The following is a 20,512-nucleotide window of genomic DNA, read 5'->3' on the forward strand; positions in this document are numbered from 1 at the left end:
GCAGCCATTTGCATCGTCCCTAGGCGCTCTAGCAGATCTGAGAGAGAGGGTAGTGGGTTAGGTTAGTGGTGACAGGGGACATTCAGAAGTCGAAGTGGGAGGGAGCGGTCGGGAGCGGTGTTCCTATACTTTTTATTTTTAAGTTTCACTGTTCCTATACTTTTATTTTAAAAAGAAACCGTTCTGGAATGGTTTAGTTGTAAAATAAAAGTGTAGGAAAAAGTTGAAGATTACACTTCAGTGCATTTCACTGAACGTTCCCTTAAATAGCAGGTGTGTTTGTTTGGGGGTTTGGATTGTGTGTTGGGGGGGGTGGTTGCAGCAATGGGATTTGTGGAGAGCGGTGACAGGGCAGCAGGGAACATAGTTCCACTACTTCTTTTCATACACTTCGACCACCACATTGCAAGATAGCTTTGCTGTTGTGTTGATGCTCGCAGAACGGAAGTATCCTGACCTCTGCCTTCAGGTCAGTTTCTAGGTGTCTTGAGATGAGCGCATGGGGGCATTTGAGTCCAGAGGAGATCCTGACGTGGCCATAGTTCTAGGATGCAATAGCCAGGACTGTGACGTGTCAGCTGATTGGTGTGGTGTAGGATTCTTTGTTTGATGTCTGCTAGTAGGGTTATTCACTTGTAGCGTAGTGGCTAAGCTGGTACATGTGGGGTGTGTCTGAGAGTAGGGGCTGAGAAGGTGAGTGCAGGGAGGTTAGTAGAATCCGTCTGGCGTGGCTATGGTGACATCACATTAGTGGTGCCCGTCAAGTATGGTCGTTGTGAGGAGATGTCCTGTTTCTTTCCCCTGCCCATCAGAAAGAAAGATTTAACTGCAGTACAACCACCCTATTTAATGAATGAGAAAATAACAATTGTCTGAAATCAAAACTGCTGAGCCTAAATTTGACGCAACAGAATGTGATTGGGATGATTAATCAACATACAATGGACGGCCAAATATCGGCCTTGCATATTTTGACCGTTGAGACCAGGACGCAGATATCCCCGCTGGAGGAATAGCCCTGGATTGGTAAGTGGGCTTGCTTTTGTTCTTTGGTTAAGACTGGCGGCTGTCAACTTAACTGATACAGGGTTTCTGTCCTCTATGCTCAGTCACAAAGGCCACATATAAGGCACCAGAGGAATGAAACCAAGAATGTCTATCCTGATAAATCTAGACCACCCTACCTGCATCTACTAAATGGGTCGGAGGCGGGTGCAGTCCAGATTTCTCCAGAAGGAACACAGGGAAACTTTCAGAGACGTGGGCCCCAAATTCCATGCAGTGAGCGGCGGCAATTGCTGCTAAAAACAAGCCTTTAAATTACAGAATTGTGACATCTGCTTCAAAGAGGGGCTTGAATAGGGGATACTGAAGATCTAAACAGAAAAATGTACCCTTGCTAATAATTATTTTCATATTATTTCTTTTTTTCTTTTTGTTTCAAATAATGAATTAATATCTCTGAGAGGTTTCCAAATTGTGGAAATCCTAAAGTATGAATCTACCGCTGTTCTTATATAACCACCCAAATAATAAAGTAGCTGTGTGTTTCAAAGGACAAACATTACGGTGGTGCTTCCAGTGTTTGAGAAATAAAATAAAAGGTAACTCATATAATTAAGGAAAAAGTGCAAGACATTCACTTTCTACCTCCGAGGACATCAAAAACATATATTTAAAGAAAACCAGAACACATAATCGGAAGTCAACAAAGTTATAATCTCAACCAAAAAATAGAACAAAATACAAATACATCCACATAATACATTTAGGAAGCAACGTTTTTTTGTAGAAAGAGATTACAATGTGCATAAGTGTTTTGACACAATAAAAAACAAAAAACACAAAGAACATTGGATTAATATTCATTTCTTTACATTATAATGATTAAATCATAAAGAAGAGTGCAAATAGGACATACATGTGATATTGGTTCAGTAAATAAACGAGTATCATGGCCCAATTTCTAGGTATTGTTCAATGATAGTCCCTTTTTGCAATTGTTAGTTTCAAGCAATTAATGCTGCAGGGTCTTTGATACAAGATATCTTTTTTATCCTTGCCAACGTGAGATTTGATGGTTGGAACCGGAATGTAGGCTCCAAACGATCAGGGATATGTATGTATGGTTTGAATCCCTGTCTTCGTCACGTTTCGGCGGTTATTCTATTACGATAGGTCCGCCTTCATCAGGGCTCCTAGTTGGGGACCCTGTGGGAAGTATATGGATATCGAGTCAGAAGGGTGGATATAGAGAGGTAGTGGCCCCTAGTACTTAGGGCGCTATACAAATAAAAATATTTAGAAACTCTCGGCACCGGTGGTCGGCTTACCTGCCGGTGTTTGAGATCCCAGAGGTTCGGGTGTGGGCCACACAGGGAGGGAAATCAGGCGACAGGACCAGGCGTCTATGTGAAGAGTGAGAACTCTCAGGTAAAGTCACAGTCTCGTCTTGGTGATATCCTACATAAGGTATAAAGATGATGGAAAAGAGAGGAGCAAAAAACTATAAATCAGGGGTCTGGCGCCCGGGTTGTGTGGTGCTAATACATAATTGCTAAATAGCTACATGTGGCAAAAGCGAGAGAAAAATGCTCTACCTGGATTAATTTGCCGAGTAGTAGAGAGATTGCGCCGTATGGGTAAATTTTCTCCTCTGTCACCGTTATTGTGGAATGTGGTTGTTCACTTTGGGCTGGTGGCTGTTGCCTGTGTGAGAAGAAAAACACAACTAAGCACCAGGACTCGTTTGTTCGTAGGATATTAGGATAGTGGTTTAAATCCTATGCACAAAAATATGAGACTTGACGTGGTGGCTGATAGTGCTAGTATCTAGGACCATGATAACTCCAAAGGTACGCGCTGTGTGTTCGGAGGCGAAAGTGTATTAATGATACCAAGTGCACGCAAAACTTACAAAAAACACACAGTACGGCTGCCGGTCTGGGTGTTTAGAGCTCAATTACATGAGTTGAGATGCCAAATGTATGGGCTTCAAAAGGAGTATTAAGTAGGGAGCAAGCCGGTGGCATGAAGGGTTGAGGGCTGCATGCGAGGAAGAGACGTGCCTGTTGAAAAGGTCAGAAAGAGGGAGAGAAAGAAAGAGAAACCCTTTTAACGCTTACCCGCTGCAATGCTTTTTTCAGCTGCTGTAAGGCTTAGCAGGCATCCGCTGGGAAGGGGAGAGGCTGGAGGCTTGTCTCAGCCGTCTCATCTAATTCGAGGGTGTGTGTGGAATGTGGCTGCCTGCTCAGGGAAGCCGGGGCCGGGACGATCACGCGTGCGTAGAGGCCGCGTAGTCGATCGTTGTCATGGTGACTAGAGAACGAGGGGATACTGAAGGGCATTAAGAACCAGGGGAGATCCAAGGCTGAAATCACAGTACGTGCAGTAGGACAAGGTAAAAGAAAGCTGACGACTAGGCGAGAGGCCGACTGCTAGACATGATCCAAAGCTCCCCAGGGTTCCCCAAGTATCCCAATGGTGACCATGTGGTCTGCATGTGGTCTGCAAGGGATGAAACAGTCACAGGCTTAAACCTTCCTAGCGGAAATCCACAATCATAAGATCACAGGACAGGCGAAGGCCGCACCTGGCTTGGTTCTATTCAGAAATTAGAGCCTTGTGCGAATTGCATAGCTGGGAGCCTAGCTTGTGGAACAGTTGGCACTACTTTTTGTCTGATAAGACCGGAGATATCACACCTCCCTCACCCACCCGACTTACAGCTGCCATGGTGACGCTTTAAAAGGGACTGAGTGGAGGGGAGAGGCCATCTCAAAGACTTCAGAAACACTGGGAACAACCAAGCAAGGCCAATGCAGCAGCAATGAGTCAGTATTAGTAGCAGGATCCTTTACTCCTGACTTTGTGTGGACTCGTGGAATCAGGGGCCTGGGGTAGAAACATCAGGCCATTGAAATATGAGAACATCAGGTGCTCACGCCGGTGTGTCCCTTGTCACAGAGCAGTGAAAGGGGAGGAGTGCACCTCTCCAAGATGCAAAGCGTTCCACCCAAGGGCAACTTAACTCTTGGAATTAGCTGCTGAGAACGAGTCTCCAATAGCAAGAGACAGAGAGAGAGAGAGAGAGAGAGAGAGAGAGAGAGAGAGAGAAAGAGAGAGAGAGAGAGAGAGATAGATGGCCGGAAATATTCAACCCAACAATTCTGCTGCAACATTCTCGAATCGTGGAAGAGGGAGCAAGTGTACTTTTGCCCGTAGGCACAATGTGTGTGCATCATCTGAAAGGGATACACATTTAGCGCCCCCCTGCTGGTTCACATAGGACTTTTCAACATGGATGTGCATTCACAATAGGAATGCCGTGTTCTGTAGCATACAAATGATTTCCATAAAGGCCCGAAAACAAATGAGAGTTCCCTACAGTTGGGGAATTTTTTCCTGTCCAATAGATCCCGTGTCCCCTGGACTGAATGAGATGTCAGGGTAGTTTCCTAAGCGGAGCTGCTTATACCTGTCAGGACCACAAGAGGAGGGGGAGGCTTGAGTTCTAATTGGCTGAATTATATCATTATAATTGGTTCTTTATAACGCGCTTAATACCCAGAGGTTTCTAAGCACGGACCTGGGGCTCGAACCTGTTTTGCTCCTGTTGTCTTGCGTTGCCCCTGAGCTATCATCCCGCTGAAGATGTTCTTGCCCTTAAATCACCTTTGAAGAGAATTTGGGACATGGGGAAACATACATATTTTATTAAATAGTCCAGAGATTCTGGGTCCAGATCTGCAGGCCAAGATGAACCACTGATTTGAGGTGCATGGGGGCGCACTGAGCAGGTGACAGCCTTCATTGAAGCCTGTGATAATTGGGAAACTGAAACAGAATAAGATACCAGAAGAGTCCTCCATCGATATATTCTAGAGTGTGCTGGCTCTATGGTGATAAAGAAACAGCATTGAATACTCGTCCTATACATTCTAACCTTTGGGAGGGGAAGAAGTGAGCTTTATTGAAATTGCCAATCCAGCCAACATTGGAGACACCCTAGAGAACCATGTGTATTTTGTGTGAGTCCATCTTAACAAAGCACCTGAAGTAGCCAGTGGTAGAGGCAAGGATGAAGAGTGGCATCAGCGGGGCCAGCTCCTCTGTAAAGACATGGGGGAACAATTAAGACTGAATATCTGGAATTGGAAAATGTTGATCAATTGCTGATAATCTCAGTTATTTCTGAGGAATGTTTCCAGATGTGGCCATAAGCATCTTTTAAGGTCTGTTTATGTTATGAAGTCACTCACAGATATCAAGTGGGAGAAGGAAGCCATTTTGAAAGTAATGTTCTTAACATAAAGATTCTCCCTTTTCAGATCCAGGATAAATCCCCAGTCTTCTGAGGGCTTTTGCTTTTGGATAAGAAGGACTGCTTGGCCCAATAAAAGATGCTCAGTGCAGAAGCACATCTTTCACCTTCTTGCTATTCTTGGGAGCAAGACTATAACCCTGAGGTGCAGTGTCCAAAACAGAAGCTTCTCAAACCCTCCCTTGAAAAACAATGAAATCATCAACACATAGACCCCCTCTCGTTATTTTTTACTCGTTAAAATTGAATTTGTTATTTATTGATTCGTTTTTATGACATGGAAACGGATCAATGACCAGGCCAAGATGAAAATGTAGTGCAACATATTCTTTATTTTGGAGGTACAGTACAGGTTGGCTAAAACAAGAAAGATGGACGTATGTTGTAAACTAAATGAATGTAAAGGAGTCATCTTGTATCATCGGGACCCTTCTGGGGACCTGCGGGGCGGTACAGATTCAGGATTAGAGGGGTTTCTGCACTCTTTGTCACCCTTCTTCTCAGAGTATCTATGTAAGCTCTCAAATGCAGGCTTAAAAGGGTTCCCACACCTTTCTTCTCTGCTCTTCTATGGGTCTGTTCTCATTGGTTCTCTGTTCCATGTTTAACAGGTTCTCACACCCTTTTCTCTAGGCTTTTCCAAGTCTCTTCTCCTTTGATCTCAGTCCCAGGTTTAAAGAGTGCCCACACCCTTCTGCTCTGCTCTTCTCCATGTCTCTTCTCCTTGGTTTTCTTCACCTTCCTTACAGGGACAATAAGGTTGGCTTCCATTGGGTTTCCATAGAGCTGAGCTTTAAAAGAGCTCCCATCAACTCCCTGCGTTAGGGTCCTGACTCATATGCTCATCACCGGCTCTTTATTGCTGGTCTGATCCTTCACCGCCTAATGCCCTGCCACATGCTCATTATTCCTCGTACAATGAACTTTACCCCATCACACATCAGGGTCTCACCCGTAATGTCTTCCTTGGGCCAAGTAGGCCCTCTCACACCTGTCTGAACTTGCTAGCTGCTTCTTTACCAGCCTCTTGTGCTTCCTCATAAAGTCCTCATCCAACCTCATCCATTTGTCCCACCCCAACCACGTACAGATGATACTACCCAACCTCCTACTTCTGTCTTAACTCAACCTTATTCAAAAGATTCCCACCAACCACCTCCTTCTGTTTTAATACAACAACCTCTAGGTGATTTATCACCCCTTCATGTCTCAAACATCCTCTGAACTCCTTCCTCTTTCTACAGACTACTTCCTCTCCAACCTCCTCCAAATTCTTTCCTCGCTCTCCAAATACCAAAACAGCATATCTGGCAGCCCTGTTGCTCATCCCTTTGGGCAGTACTCTCTGCGAAAGGTCTGCACCTCTGAAGGTGAATTGGGAAAGGGCTATTATTGTCAAGTGCCTAATTGATTCACCTGTGTGTGTTTTAGTGTTCTAGAGGCAGACCAAGACTTTAAAGTCTCATCCTCCATCTTGAATTTCAAATCTGCTGTCTGTGGGAATGCCAAAACAGCAGGATGCCTAAAGTATTCCACCTTATTTTCATAGGTGGCATTTAGCTGCCCTTTCCCACTCCACAAACGGATTTGATAAGAGTGGGTGGATTGGAATTATGTTTGACTTTGGCACTGTTTCCTTGGCAAAGCCCTTTGGGTTGGTTTGGTCGAAAAACTGAATCTGCATTGGGTCAAGTAGCAGAAATGCTGCATGAGTACTGAGGGAGGAAAGGGTGTGCCTCTGATTTCTGCGCCGGTTAGCAGGTGAGCTCTGTGTAGTCATCCGCTCCAGTTCACTAAGGAATCCATCTATTCTGCTACACTGTTTCCATTTCTGCTGGAACTCCATTTCCTTAAATGGACAATATCTACAAAGTCGTCTGCTTTATGATTGCACTAAGTGCCGATTTCTGGGCCACATGGAAACAATGTGCCCCTAATGTTCTTCAGCTTCAGTACCCCAAGATCAAGAGCTGTCTCTTTTAAAGAGCAGTACCATTGATGGAAAAATTAGTTTTTAAAGGTCCATGGTCTTTATATGATCAGCCAGTATGTATACATTGTGGGAACGGTCTTGTTGGCTGTGTGTTCCAGGAATTAATATGGCATCCTGCTGAGAGAGGGGAAGTAGAGTTGCATGTGATTGTCCCTTGCCCAGTGACGTGGCATAAGTCAGGGTGATCAGATCAGGGGGATCATCCAGGGTCCAACATCCACCAGCTTGGGCAACCACCCAGTCCCATCTGTCAGCCCATTTGACGTTCCCAAAGTTAGGCAAGGTCTTGGTCACAGGACTCAAATAGCATTTTACCTAAAGCAGTGAACTCGCAGAAAGAGGATTTCAGGGTTGCATCTACCTTTGCACCCCTCACCCAAATGTGTCTTATTGCACCAAGATTAGAGAACCAGGGTAAGGCACAGTTTTTAGCATAAGACGGCAAGATACTAGGTCAATGTATTAATCATCAGCAGTTTATCAGTATGTGTGAACCTTCCTTCATAGCTACTGTGACGGGTCAGAAAAAGGACGAGGACACTTTAAGGGCATTTTTCCACAAGGTTTATGCAATAATAAGGTGTTAACCTCTAACTATCCCTATAGCTAGGGGGGTATTCCCTTCTGTGATGAACCAGGAACGAGACGCAGACACAGAGAAGTAATGTTGATTTTTATAGACTTTTATTCAAATAATAAAAGGGTTGGAAAGGGCCCGCTGTCCCTGCTGTAAGAGGTATTCCCCTACCACAATCAAAACGAAGGGTCTGTCCAGTGTCGAAATGTCCAAAGCTGAATGTCCTGTGTCCGAAATCCTATTCTGGCCCTCACATTCTAAAAGACACTCTAACGTGCTAAAGGTAATGTCTTTGGCTTGTAAAGGGCACAAATGTTCAAGTGCAACAAAATTTAAGATTCCAACAAAAAGGCTTCCACTTAGATGATGTTCACAAGTGCTCGGAATCTCTCCCTTCCCCAGGTGTATTTCCAGCAAAAACAAAAGTTCCAAGATGTAATCAAATTCATTATAACAAAAGAAGAGCTATTTCTGATATTTGCAATTCATTTCACAGACTTGCACAATCAAAGGGTATGTGTCTTCCTTACGATTTGTTTCACCCAATTGGCTTTACCTCGTATTCTCTCCTGCCAGGACATTCTTATACAGTTAATTCAATTCACAATTCCAAGGGTATGGGTCTTCCTTAAGGTTTGTTTCACACCATTGGTTTTGCCTGGTATACTCCCCTGCCAGGACTTGCTCCCACAGTTCACTTGATTCACAATCCAAAGGGCATGGGTCTTCCTCAGGATTCCTTTCACACAATTGACTTTGCCTGGTATCCTCTCCTGACAGGACTTCCTTTTACAGCTCTCCTGATTTGCAATTGTGCGTATTGGACTTATATTTCATTGCAGGCTTCAGCCTTTGCCATGCTTCTGATATCCAGTTAGTCAACAACACTTTCTTAATCACATTTACTATGTCTGAAGCCCATTCGTACGGTGCGCAGTACTTGTGACAACTACAGCAAACCATGCAATTTAGGCAGTGTACACCGAGCTGGTTGGAATGTGAAGAGAGGACTTCCTTGCAGAGTAGAAAATAACACAAAGCCTTGGTTATCACTTACCCCTTTGTACATATCACAAATAGGGTAGTAATCACGAGGCCATGCCCAGAAAAGAGTGTTTGTAGTGGTCCAGGCGCTGTAGGATCTTGTAGTCCAGCCGAAATGAACAATCCAGGAATGATGAGCACGATAGTGGGGGATTCCATAGGAATCAGAAATGCAAAGTTTCCAGGAAGGAAAAGCTGGAGAAGTGATCATGAGAATAAACAAAAGGATACCTGAAAGAGAGCCCAGGCAAGAACTGAAACCCAGGGTGAAGAATAAGAATCCAGACCTAGAAGAAAAGTGAACCATTTGTGAGGACAGAGAAGCGCACACGACTTCGGCGAAGCCGGGGGCCGAGTGCCAGATGAGAAGTAACCCAGTTAAGGAGAGTGGCTGCAAGAAGGGAAAAGCCTATCCCAGCAAAGCCGTAAACAGAGCACCGGCGGAACCAGAACTCAGTTAAGGCGTGCGGCTGCGAGAAGTGAGAAGCCCGACCCAGCAAAGCTGTAAACAGAGCACCGGAGGAGCCGGAACTCAGGTAAGGCATGCGGCTGCGAGACGGGAGAAGCCCGACTCAGCGAAGCAGAAAACAGCGCACCAGAGGCGCCGGAACTCAGGAAAGCAGCAAAAACAGGCGGTGAACCCAGAATACTGAGTCCAAGGAAGTCAGGAGTCAGAGGAGCCGGCAGCCCAACTAGAATCATGGGGAAAGACCTAAGGGGGCATGTCGAGAGCCAAAGACATGAAGCAATGCAATGGGCCGAGTTCTCCATGCATAGAAATAGTCTCTGCAAGGCGTTCCATTGTCTTGGCAACAGACCGCGGAGGACATCTTGGAACAGGCTAAAAAACTGCAGGGAGTACAGGAAACGCCATCTTGAAGGAGTGAAAGTGCCATTATGGTGTCTGCGCTGCCAACGCTGCCACAAAGACCAGGAGCAAGGGGAAGTCCTAACATTACTTGCAGTGTAGTGCCTTGGTGTCCCACCTTTCCCATTCTCTTCTCCTTCAGGGATCAATATTCTCTTTTTCAGACTGTCATAGTTCATATTCAACAAGAATATTCAACTTCTATTCAATTCTCCTTCAGAGAGTGGTATTGCTCTCATTCTTATCTTATCACAGTTCAAATTCAATAGATTTATCTTCAGGTTTGTTTCATTAGTACTGAGATAAGTTATTTGTGTTGTATAATACTCGTCCATTGTCTTCCCATGCCTGCCCTGTCCCCCGTTACCTTTGGTCTCACCAGTAAACATCTTCAGGGATCTTGTGGGTCTAGCGACGGTTTTTGTTTCTCCACTGCAATATTGAGCCGACTTCCTTGGCGTCTCTCGCACACGTTTGTCATGCCTCCTCTCAGTCATTTGGAGTCTCAACGGGGAACCACTCCACTTGTTGCAGCTGCCCTGTGTGGCAGTATCAGCAGAGTTGCGTGGGGTGGGATGCCCACCACAATTCTCTTGCGATCACCACACCACCTATTCTCGAGACCCATTTGACTTGTCCCTTCTCAGGCTCTCAGTTAAACTGGCTTCTCAGTGTTCTCTCTTCTGCTTCCCAGCAGATTTGGATTGTGTAGGCTCCACATCCCCCTTTAGCTTCACCTCTTCCCAGTTTCACGTTACCAGGGTACCTCCCCTGCTTGGAGACGCCGTCCTCTTTGGCTTTTGGTCTATATTTTTGACTCGTACTTGACGAGTATTCCTCTTTCAATCCACTCGGCTGTGCATTGGTCACTCTTTCTTAAGGAGACAGTTTCTCTTTCTTCAGAATAATAACCTTCTTGGGCCCAGTCCTGATAGTTGGCAGGGTTCGACAGAACCATATATGCCATCATGTTTACTGGTGAAGGAAGTTCCTCACAGGAACGGGAGTCCTTGTCCTGTAAGGGGAAGTCTCTCGCGTTGATGTTCCACTTGCCTCTACCGCTAGGGAAGGTGTTGCAGAGCAGGCTCACATCCCTTTGCCTCACCCGGGGCTGCCCCTTGGGGCGAAGGGACGAATTCCCTGGATTTGTCACACTACCGTAAGGGATCGACATTTTGTATCAGTGTCAGAGAAACAGAAAAAGCGTAAGGAGGAGTCATCAGAGAGATTTGGACTGACTCGTAAAGCTTTTTCAGATGGGATTTAAAGCTCCTCCTCACTGTACCTTGAGACTGAGTATCCAATGTTGAAACCATTATTGTCCCTCAAATGTTTGTCAAAACGGAATTAACTTTAAGGGTAATGGGGGTCGCTTTCCTCAGCGCCCACAATATGAAATAAATATTTGGGAATGTTTGTCCTGTCTGGCGTCCACTCACGGGCAACAATATTCTTTGTACGTTCTTAAATGAGATCTCCTGCTGTCTCTGGAGAATGCAAACAGGGAGATTCTGGGGCCAGGTTCCACCGCAAGCTAGTGGATGATGGGCCCAAGGGAGGGAAGGGGAGAATGACATGCTGATCCTCCCTTAGTCCCTGCAAAGTGGGAGGGAACAGTAACAGAACCCCGTGCTATGGACCCCTTCCACAACAGAGAGAGCTTGAAACTCTCTCTAGCAAACCCAAAGCCCCAGCAGGGACGGGCACATGCTGCCCTTCCTCCAGAATCACTTCCATTCAACCAACGCTGGCAGCATTTGTTCCGATAACTGTTCCAACAGCAGTAACAGAGAATGAATTGCCGAGCCCCAGTGAGATTGGCCAGCAGCTCTGAAGGCCTGTGCTTGACACCATTTTTGAAGTACAAGAGTTTCCGACTGCAACTTTTTCTTAGTTTGAACTCTGGAGACCTGCGCTTGAAACAATGTTGCAAGCTTGCAGATCCCCAACCACAGACTTAACCGTGTGTGATACACAAGTAAAAATTCATTGTACACTCGGATTTCGTGTTGCAAATGCACTGAAAACCAGTATTGCTGTCAATGGGGCTCATGATCCCCATTCATCTTTTATCCCTGCGTTGTGGTTTGTCATTCTCTTCCGGAGTCTGTAAGAAGCCAGTGAACCTATCAGAATTCAAAGAAGCCTCCCTGACTTGGTGATTGTATAGAAGTTTTATCTATTTATTTATTAACAGTACATTTATAGCGCGAACCATGCACGGATTCATCAGAGCTTAGAATCCATCAGATTCGTTTTTTCCCTCCTCTTCCTTGTGGCCCCTTTTGGACTCATCTGCTTCCCATTTGTCTTCGCATTTGTCTTCGAAACTGGTGGCACAGTGGCGTCCAGGATTGACAGGCCACACCTCAACGCCCTACATCAGCTGAGAAAGATTCAGGTGCGGAATGTTGCTAGCAATTTCACCCAGGAACAGCAGCCAATCCCAACCCTTCACAAGTTACAAGACACAGGTGGAGAACCTCCCCAGAAGCCCAACACAGGGGGAGAACACTTTAAAAAGCTTTTGGGGGTTGTTGGACAATTTGTGGCAGGCAGTCGGGGAGTGATGGGCAGTGATACGAGGAACATTAAGGAGGTGCTGGAGATAAGAGCGGGTAAAGACAGAGGAGGTGGGAACAGCAGAGGAAGGGGTGGGAACAGCAGAGTAGGATGGCAACCCACTAGCCAAACAGAAAAACAAGGAATCTGGGGCCAGATTTTCCCTATGCAGGATGAGGAGGTGGGAGGAGGAATGCATCCATGATGGAGACAAGCAGTCAGGTTGACAAAGGGTGGGTAGCCCCAGGTTTTGTGGTATAAAGTATAAACGAGCTGTCAGGAAGGGGAGGTGACAACTGCTGGCTCCACTTCAATCTGATGGAGAAGCTAGACCCATCTCTTCAGCTGCCGGGGGAGACGGCAAAGGCTTATGCTGCGAGCCTTGAGCAACCAGACTGCCAACAGGGTTCAGGAACATGGTGGAAAGCCTGTGACAGACGCCAGCATAGATTTAAGGGTTTGGGAATCCCACAACATCACTGATAGGTGGGACAGCATCACACCCTGTTCGAGAGACCTGGTTTTGAGATAATCACTTATCTGTTATCTATTTTCCTTGTTTCTCTTATGTGTAAATAAATCCTTTGAACCGGACTTCCAGAATCCAGTCTAATGTTCATCCTGAGTCGGCCGCCTAACAGTTCCTATGATGGGAACCCAGTGTTGAGGAAGTTGGTAATTTCCTTAACATGACGTCTCCTGATTTGAGCGTGTTACAGTGAGTGGCTTACAAATTAACAATCAATAGGGAGAAGGAATGCAATCTGGGTACTCCAATAGTTGCCCTCCAGATCTGTTTGACTACAACTCCCAGCATCCTTCACCGCTTACTATGCTGGCAAGGGTTCATGGGTGGTGAAGACCAAAGCATCTGGATAGCCACACCTTGAGTACCATGCAAAAGCCAATATCACAGGAATGTCAACTTCTTTTCAATCAACTGTTCAATTTGTTGTAGACTAATAGCATCAAGGAAGAGGTGCTAATCTGAGCCAGATATGCATAGCAACAGGAGTTGAGCTGACAGTGGGACTGGCGGGTATGCAGGCACAGTAAGCTATGGGTGCAGGCGTACATGCAGGTAAAGGCAAGGGCACTAGAGGAGTTACTAGGGGTGCAGCTGACAAGGGTTCTGATGCATTAGAGGGTCCTACAATGTCAATGGTGGTGCAGGCTTTGCACGAAACGCAGGTGGCAAGGATGCATAAGACCAACTGCAGGAAAAAGCATTAAAAAACTTTGGGGACCTTTTACAATGTTTCCTTTCATCGCTTCAATGGGGGCTACAATGGTGGGTTCTCAGAGGTGTTAGTCCTGATCATTAGGTGGTATTCACCGCATGTGGTAAATACTTCCAAACCCATCATGAAGCTGCTGAAAAAAGACAGTATTCGAAACACTGCCTGTTTTTTCCATTACCGCTCGAGTTGCAATGAATCCCTAAGTCTTCTAGACTGGGGCAGACCGATGCTACCTTTATCACGGTCAGGATGAAACAGATCCAAATACCCGTGCCATGCATTGAATGCAGGCCATCCCATTAGCTGGGGCAGAAGTGTGTAATACTTTGACGGCATATTTGGAGTCAGAAGGCCTAATGTGAAGTGCTGGTCCATTGTTGCCACTGGCGGGTGTTGACGTTAACTTGTTGCCTTTTTGTCTCAGTTACTCATCTGTCAATTGCAATTACATGCCACACAAGGCTTTCTATCAACAGTCCTCACCGAACAAACAATTACAGTCGCCTCTAAAGTATTTGACTGGTGAAATATGGTGAAAGGTGTGATTTAGTCAATATTTTGTGGGGCAAAAGGCCAAAGGAATGAGGGCAGGTGCAAAGACATTGGACTGATAATTCTAACTTTGAAATGTTTGCCCGGCGGCTTTTCATAACTCTACACTATTGTTGTTTTTAAGGTTTTGTACGGCCCACAATTAGACAAAAAGCGATATTTGCACAGTGAAAGCAGTATAAGCCAGAGTAACTACTCACATAATTCCATCCCAGTGTGAAATCTTAGGGCCAGTGTTATGTAGGCAAATCACTCTGGAGGCAGTAGGTGAAATAATGGTTGTATAATAATTGACCTTTTCACAATCGATGGCTTGGAGAATGTTAATAACAGGACTGTTTGGCACAGTAGTGGATCCTGCAGCTTCGGAAGGACGCGATACCCAGCCACACGCAGCGGATACAGAACTAGAAATGCAAATAAGCTCTTGAGGGGGGGGGATTTGGGGAGCAGTAATGAGCGTTAATTGATATTCACGAGTTTATTGTAAATAATGCTGCAAGTTTGGTTTGTATTGTTTATTTTTCAAAATAAAAAATCTTTTAAAAAAAATTGACCTTTTCACAATTGACCTTGGGAGAATTGACCTCGGGAGAATTGACCTAATTTAGAAGGTCAATTAGGACATATATGCGGTGGGAAACCCCCTGCAACCTCCCCACCCAATCCAGAAACCCCTGCAACCCCCACCCAGTCCCCTTATATTATTTATAATCCAAAGCCAACCCAATACATATGTAAAATAACTAAAATAATATAAAGGTCAGTTGTGCAGAAGGTCAATTAGGACCACTATAATTAAATCAATTGTAAAAGGTCAATTTGGGTAATACCGAGATGATTAAGTTTCTTTATTCATTAAGCTTCACAGGTTCAGTTGTCATCGGGTACATTACTTCATTAGGAGGTCGAAGGAAGCTCAGGGGAGCCCACTGGCTCCCTCCACCCAGGCTACATTTTTCCAACTGCCTCAGGTGGAACACTCAGAACACTCCATCATCCCACAACATTCCAACTCTCACCGTGCTACAGATGACCTCACTAATTCAGGGATGCAGAGAGATGGAAACAGGAAGGACAGACCCTAACATCCATGACCCCGGTTTTACAAAGTAATTGACAAAGGTTATTAGGAACCAGCTTGTACATGACATGCATGGATTTGTCATATCAGACACAGATATTTGGGTTCCAGGGATGGTAAGAGTGCCACCCTGGCAACCGCCCCATGCCGCTTTCAGTTGCAGCTCGGTGGATCCCAGGAGTGTGACTCTTGTCCGGTGCACATGGGCATCCCAAAAATGGTGTGCAACGACCAGCACATGCAGTCACACCCATATGTGTCAAGTCAAAATGATACTGAATGCTAGATTCATACAAAAAATGGTTTGAAAGCATCTAAACAATATAGGCACCTCCCGTCCAATAGAAGACTGGCAGATGAATATTCCCGACTGCAAGCGCACGGCAGGCTCGGCCTGGCCCATAGGGCATGGCCCGAAGTGCCGGCCCAGCATGCTGGTGTGGGGCAGCTTTTTTGGTCAAAGTGGGCCAGCTTTTGGCTCAGCTGGAACAGTTTGATGAGTTAATTCACTGTGCAGCTAGTAGCTTCGACCATAATTTACGAAAATGTGGGTACTACTCAAATAGACTGTCGCAAAAGGAGTGAATTACTATTTGTGACTGTGTGGCCACTTTTTTCATTGGTACCCCAGCCTATTTCATGCCCCCGTCTGACGTGGGCATAGGGCACTGTGCTGCGCTGCAGTACTACTCGCTGGCAAAACAAAGCTTTGTTGCGAGGTGTAGTGGTGCCGGAGGTCGTCGGAGTCGGGGGAGAGGGGCATGCAGTCGAGAGCTGAATCAGCTGATCAGGGAATTATGAAACTATAGATGGCAATTATGTCAGACTACCGGAACTGCTTCAATTAAGAAGCTTTAGTTGCTAAACTAAGTTCAACTGCGTCCAAGCACTTCTTACCAACGACAACTAGCAACTCTCTGTGAAAAAAGTGAGGACGCGAAAAACCAGATGAGATAAATTGGAGACACTTATATGTTGTCTTCAATAACTTCATTATTTAAGACTTGTGTTGTGTCCTGCCTCTTTCTATTCCTTGTATCGGGGGCCTCAGCTTTGTAGCTAATGCACTATTGGCCACTCATAAAGTGGTATGAAGCCAGGCCAATGGTAGCTGTGTGCTATACGGAAGCGCTTTTGAGATTGACATACGTCTGTTACTACCATACTCCTACACCTGTTGACTTGCCTATGCATGTTGCTGCCAAGCATGACTTCCAACTTGCCCCATGCTGTTGGGTCACCTACAGTTGGCCCTAGTATTGTGACCATCCGCATTCTGCACTTTGGGACTTAGGTCCAAACTTCTCAAGGGAAAAATGAAACTGCAAGTCATGGTTTCCAAAGTGCGGTTGGAGTACTGGTGGAAGGTGACCCTCACAGCATGGGTCTGCATACTAGGACATCTAGGGCAAAAGTTACATCTTCTGACCTCTTTACATTTTGTATTTCGTTTTGCCTTCTGTGGTTGCAGGGTAGTGTAATATGAAGTTTACTTAAGTGTGATCGAATTTGAAATAACCTAGTACAGGGATCTGCAACCTTTGACGCTCCGGATGTTTTGGACTACAACTCCCATTATTCCTAACCAGAATAGTCAATAGCCAGATATCATGTGAATTGTAGTCTGAAACATCTGGAAAGCCAAAGGTTGCAGACTCCTGTACTAGTACTGTAGAGTTGACTTGTCTCTGACATAGAAACTGAAAGAGAGATGAATTCCACCAACATGGAGGCACGCAAAGCGGCATGGGTGAAACACACCTTGGATGTAAAATAATCTGCTTGTTAATGGAGAGGTTTATCACTAGCTCAGCGTAGACGCAAAGTACCCAAATACGTGCCTTTGCAGTAGTTCGCTTCTTTCCCTAATTACTGCCCATGCATATCAAACTCTTCCATTTAAGTTTAGGAACCAATTTCAAACACTTGCATTTCAGCTTGGGAGTACATTTGTATTTAACGTACAACAATCCCGCGCCAACATTTTTGAAAGGAAGCATTCTACTAGTCCTGGAATGTTGCAAATAGTGCATCGTTTATAGTCTGGGTGCCTGGAAGCGCTTAGCCAATGAAATGGTCCTGTAACGGAATATCGAGAAGTCAAAATCAGGCTTGTGGCTTTGTTTTTGCTTGTTTCAACAGTTTGAGGTAGCAAACACCGGGGAGCATGCAGTCGGATCTTACCAGCCAGCCCTGCGTGCATCGTCAGACTGTGAACCTCCCGGCCTCTCACATGCTGTGGCAGTTTGCTCTCTAGTTTCCATGTTTCTCCCAATGGTTTCACCATCTAGCTGCACATACTGCAGGGTTCGAAATTGCTGGGAGCCATATAGCTCTTGCTTGTAGCCTAGGAGAGACTGGCTAGCTTGAAACCAACAGCTACCCGCAGCTACTTTGGGCTTCACAAGCATGCCGGTGCCTTACAGACATACATATTTGACATTAATTTTGGATATTTGAGAATATTAATGAAAGAATAATTGGGACACATCTAGTACACATTTCATAATGGGTCAAATATAATGGCTTTTCCCGGCGACATTATGTATGGGGACATTATTACCTGATAATGTGCAAAAAGGTGTGCCTCGCCCGTCGAAGTTATATTTGCGGTGCATGGCGTACTCACTCCGGGTTGCGCAGTGGTGGCACCTGCCTACTGGGTGATGCCCGATGCCCAGAGCTGGCTTTAGCTCCTGCTCATTAAGTCTTCATTTTGTGCCCTGTACTGGATGAGATCTTTAACATTGGTGTATGTAACTTGTCTATTTATGCACACGTTGTCAGCTGTAAGAATAACTCCCCTTTGCATAGAGATGTCAGACCGTGGAGCGCTTCTTCAGCCTCCGAACCAGCAGCCCTCCAATATGCAAAGGACATGCCTTGGTATTTCAGGAATTCTAGAGTGAAAGGGTTGAAAGGATTTTCAGAAAAATAACAATGGTAAACATAAAATGTTATTCTCTCCGGGGAAAAAAAACCTCCCAACCCCTTCTGTTTAGTTTGACTAGAACTTAGGAGAGGACTCCGGGCTGATCCAAAGTCCTCCTGCCCAGGAAGAGATCCTTCTGCCCGCTTAGGGTTCACTGGAGCATAAATCTAATGGTGTACAAAATACAGTTCACATGGAGGATAATATGACTGTGATAGGATAGGTCAGACCGGGCTCTGAGTCGTGTCATCAAGAAGGAAAGAAACCATTGAATGCTGGGAAAGTGCCCGCTAATGACCTGGGGTGCACTTGGAGCCAAAGGAGGTCCTGGAAATAATGTTCAAAGTGGCCCCATATTAAAGATTTTCAGAAAGCCCAAACCCTTTTCCTATGAGAACATTTGGAAATAACATAGGTTGCGACACAAAAGAGGACCAGGGTGCAGAGGACTACCTGGAAATCTCTGGAGATCCCTGTAGGCCAGTCCACCCCTGCCGAAGGTGCACAGGACTACCGGGAAATCTCTGGAGTTCCCTGTAGGCCAGTCCACCCCTGTCGATGGTGCAGAGGCCTTCCAGGAAATCTCCAGAGTTCCCTATACGCCAGTACACCCCTGCTAATGACTTCTGGCAGTTGCTTATTAATGCAGGGTCCGTGGCAGTGAGGCTTACACTGAGTTAGGACTACACACATGAGTGAACAGGGGCTCCCAGGACTCATGCGTTCATTAACTACAAGGTGCTGTTCGACCTCATGGTCACAGGTCCGAATCCTGCCAGGTCCGCGCAGCCTTTTATCCTTCCAACATTGATAACATCAGTATAATTGTGTTGGGTAACAATAAACATGCAATCTGCCCCAAGATACCCACACTGTCGAGGAGGAGGGGTGAAAATGTGATCTATAAATTCACCTGTCATGGTATGTTATTAACTGGGTAATATTGGTCCACTTCGCAAAATCCAGCATGCTGCCATGTTGCATGGTGCAAAATTCTAACACCCAACAGTCATAGGCCCAACCTTTGCCAGTTAAGAATCATGAGCTGAATACCTTTGCGCCAATCCTTGTTTGCTTACCTTTGACACACACGCTGCAATGGTGCACGGATGCCTTTAAGCCATATTTCCACTAAATGCCGTGGGGTAGGGGCTACTGTATTAATTTGGTCTATGATGGGCAAAGGGTGCCTGGGAGAAGCAGTCCTTTCATAAGTTCAAAGTACAAAATGAATGCTTGCTTGTACAAACATTGTGTAGGGTATCAGTCTTTGGTTTTTCCCTGTCATGGCACATGGTGGCTCCGGTAACTGCAGAAAAGATCGAATTCGAAAATACCTACTGCAAAATGACCGAATTTATTTGGTCCAATTTGTTAGGGATTTTTATACATAAAAATAGATGCGGTGCATTAAGGTTATAGGTTAAACTAGGGGGAAGTGGGGAGGTGTGGGGGTCTCCGCTGCAATATTAAAAAGAAATTACACCCAAAATAATTCGGTCATTTTGCAGTAGGTATGTTATTTTCTATCATTTCACGACTAGGGGGAACTGATGACTCCCCATCACCAGGGCAACAATAACTAGGGGGATCTGATGACTCCCCATCACCAGGGCAACAATAACTAGGGGGAACTGATGACTCCCCATCACCAGGGCAACAGCAAGTAATGTGTCTTAGAAGTTGTGGTCTTTATCCAATGGGACATAAGCGCACGATACCAAGGATTTATTGACGGGGTGTCCTGGACTTGATAAGAGGTGTCCTGGTCAAGGTGGCGGGTTATGGGTCATCTGATCATCTTACATTTAAGCAAAAGCACTTCTAGCCTCTCCACTGAAAGTCTCCAAGAAGCAGCCCCTCCTTGGAGTCTCGGTACACAAGGGAGTCGCAAGGCATTTGGGAAATTGTTCCCGAGTTGCTGCAGAGTAAGTAATAAAGTGCCCTCCTTTCAGGATCCCACCGGTACCATTGCTTACAGAGACACAGGTTGAAAAGGATCCCAATTTAATCTAAATGCAACTGCTGGCCACAAAGACCAGGAAGAGATCGCATCCTGGTCAGCATTGGTCCTGGGAATGCTTGAAGCCTAAAGGTGGTTGATGGAACAGCAGCCATATCCTCCAAATGCAATGTCTGGTTGGCCAGGAAGAGATCGCGTCCTGGTCAGCATTGGTCCTGGGAATGCTTGAAGCCTAAAGGTGGTTGATGGAACAGCAGCCATATCCTTCAAATGCAATGTCTGATTGGCCAATAAACACCCACACTGCAGGTGTTGCTCCATCAGTGATTTGGCCCCTGCTCAATGGTGTTGCTAGGTCTTGAAAAGATCTGGG

General features: G+C 45.6%; 1 long non-coding RNA gene across 1 annotated transcript; it reads right to left on the bottom strand.

Moving 5' to 3' along the window:
* Positions 1-1,400: 1,400 nt before the first annotated feature.
* On the bottom strand, positions 1,401-2,757 carry LOC138498558 (uncharacterized). The gene is made up of 3 exons (XR_011278744.1): positions 2,601-2,757; positions 2,334-2,463; positions 1,401-2,211 (listed from the first exon to the last, which is right to left on the bottom strand). It is a non-coding gene; the product is annotated as an uncharacterized lncRNA (long non-coding RNA).
* Positions 2,758-20,512: the final 17,755 nt, after the last annotated feature.

This window comes from Ambystoma mexicanum, chromosome 5q (assembly GCF_040938575.1).
Source record: "Ambystoma mexicanum isolate Mex_15411 chromosome 5q, UKY_AmexF1_1, whole genome shotgun sequence".
In the NCBI taxonomy this organism is placed as follows: domain Eukaryota; kingdom Metazoa; phylum Chordata; class Amphibia; order Caudata; family Ambystomatidae; genus Ambystoma; species Ambystoma mexicanum.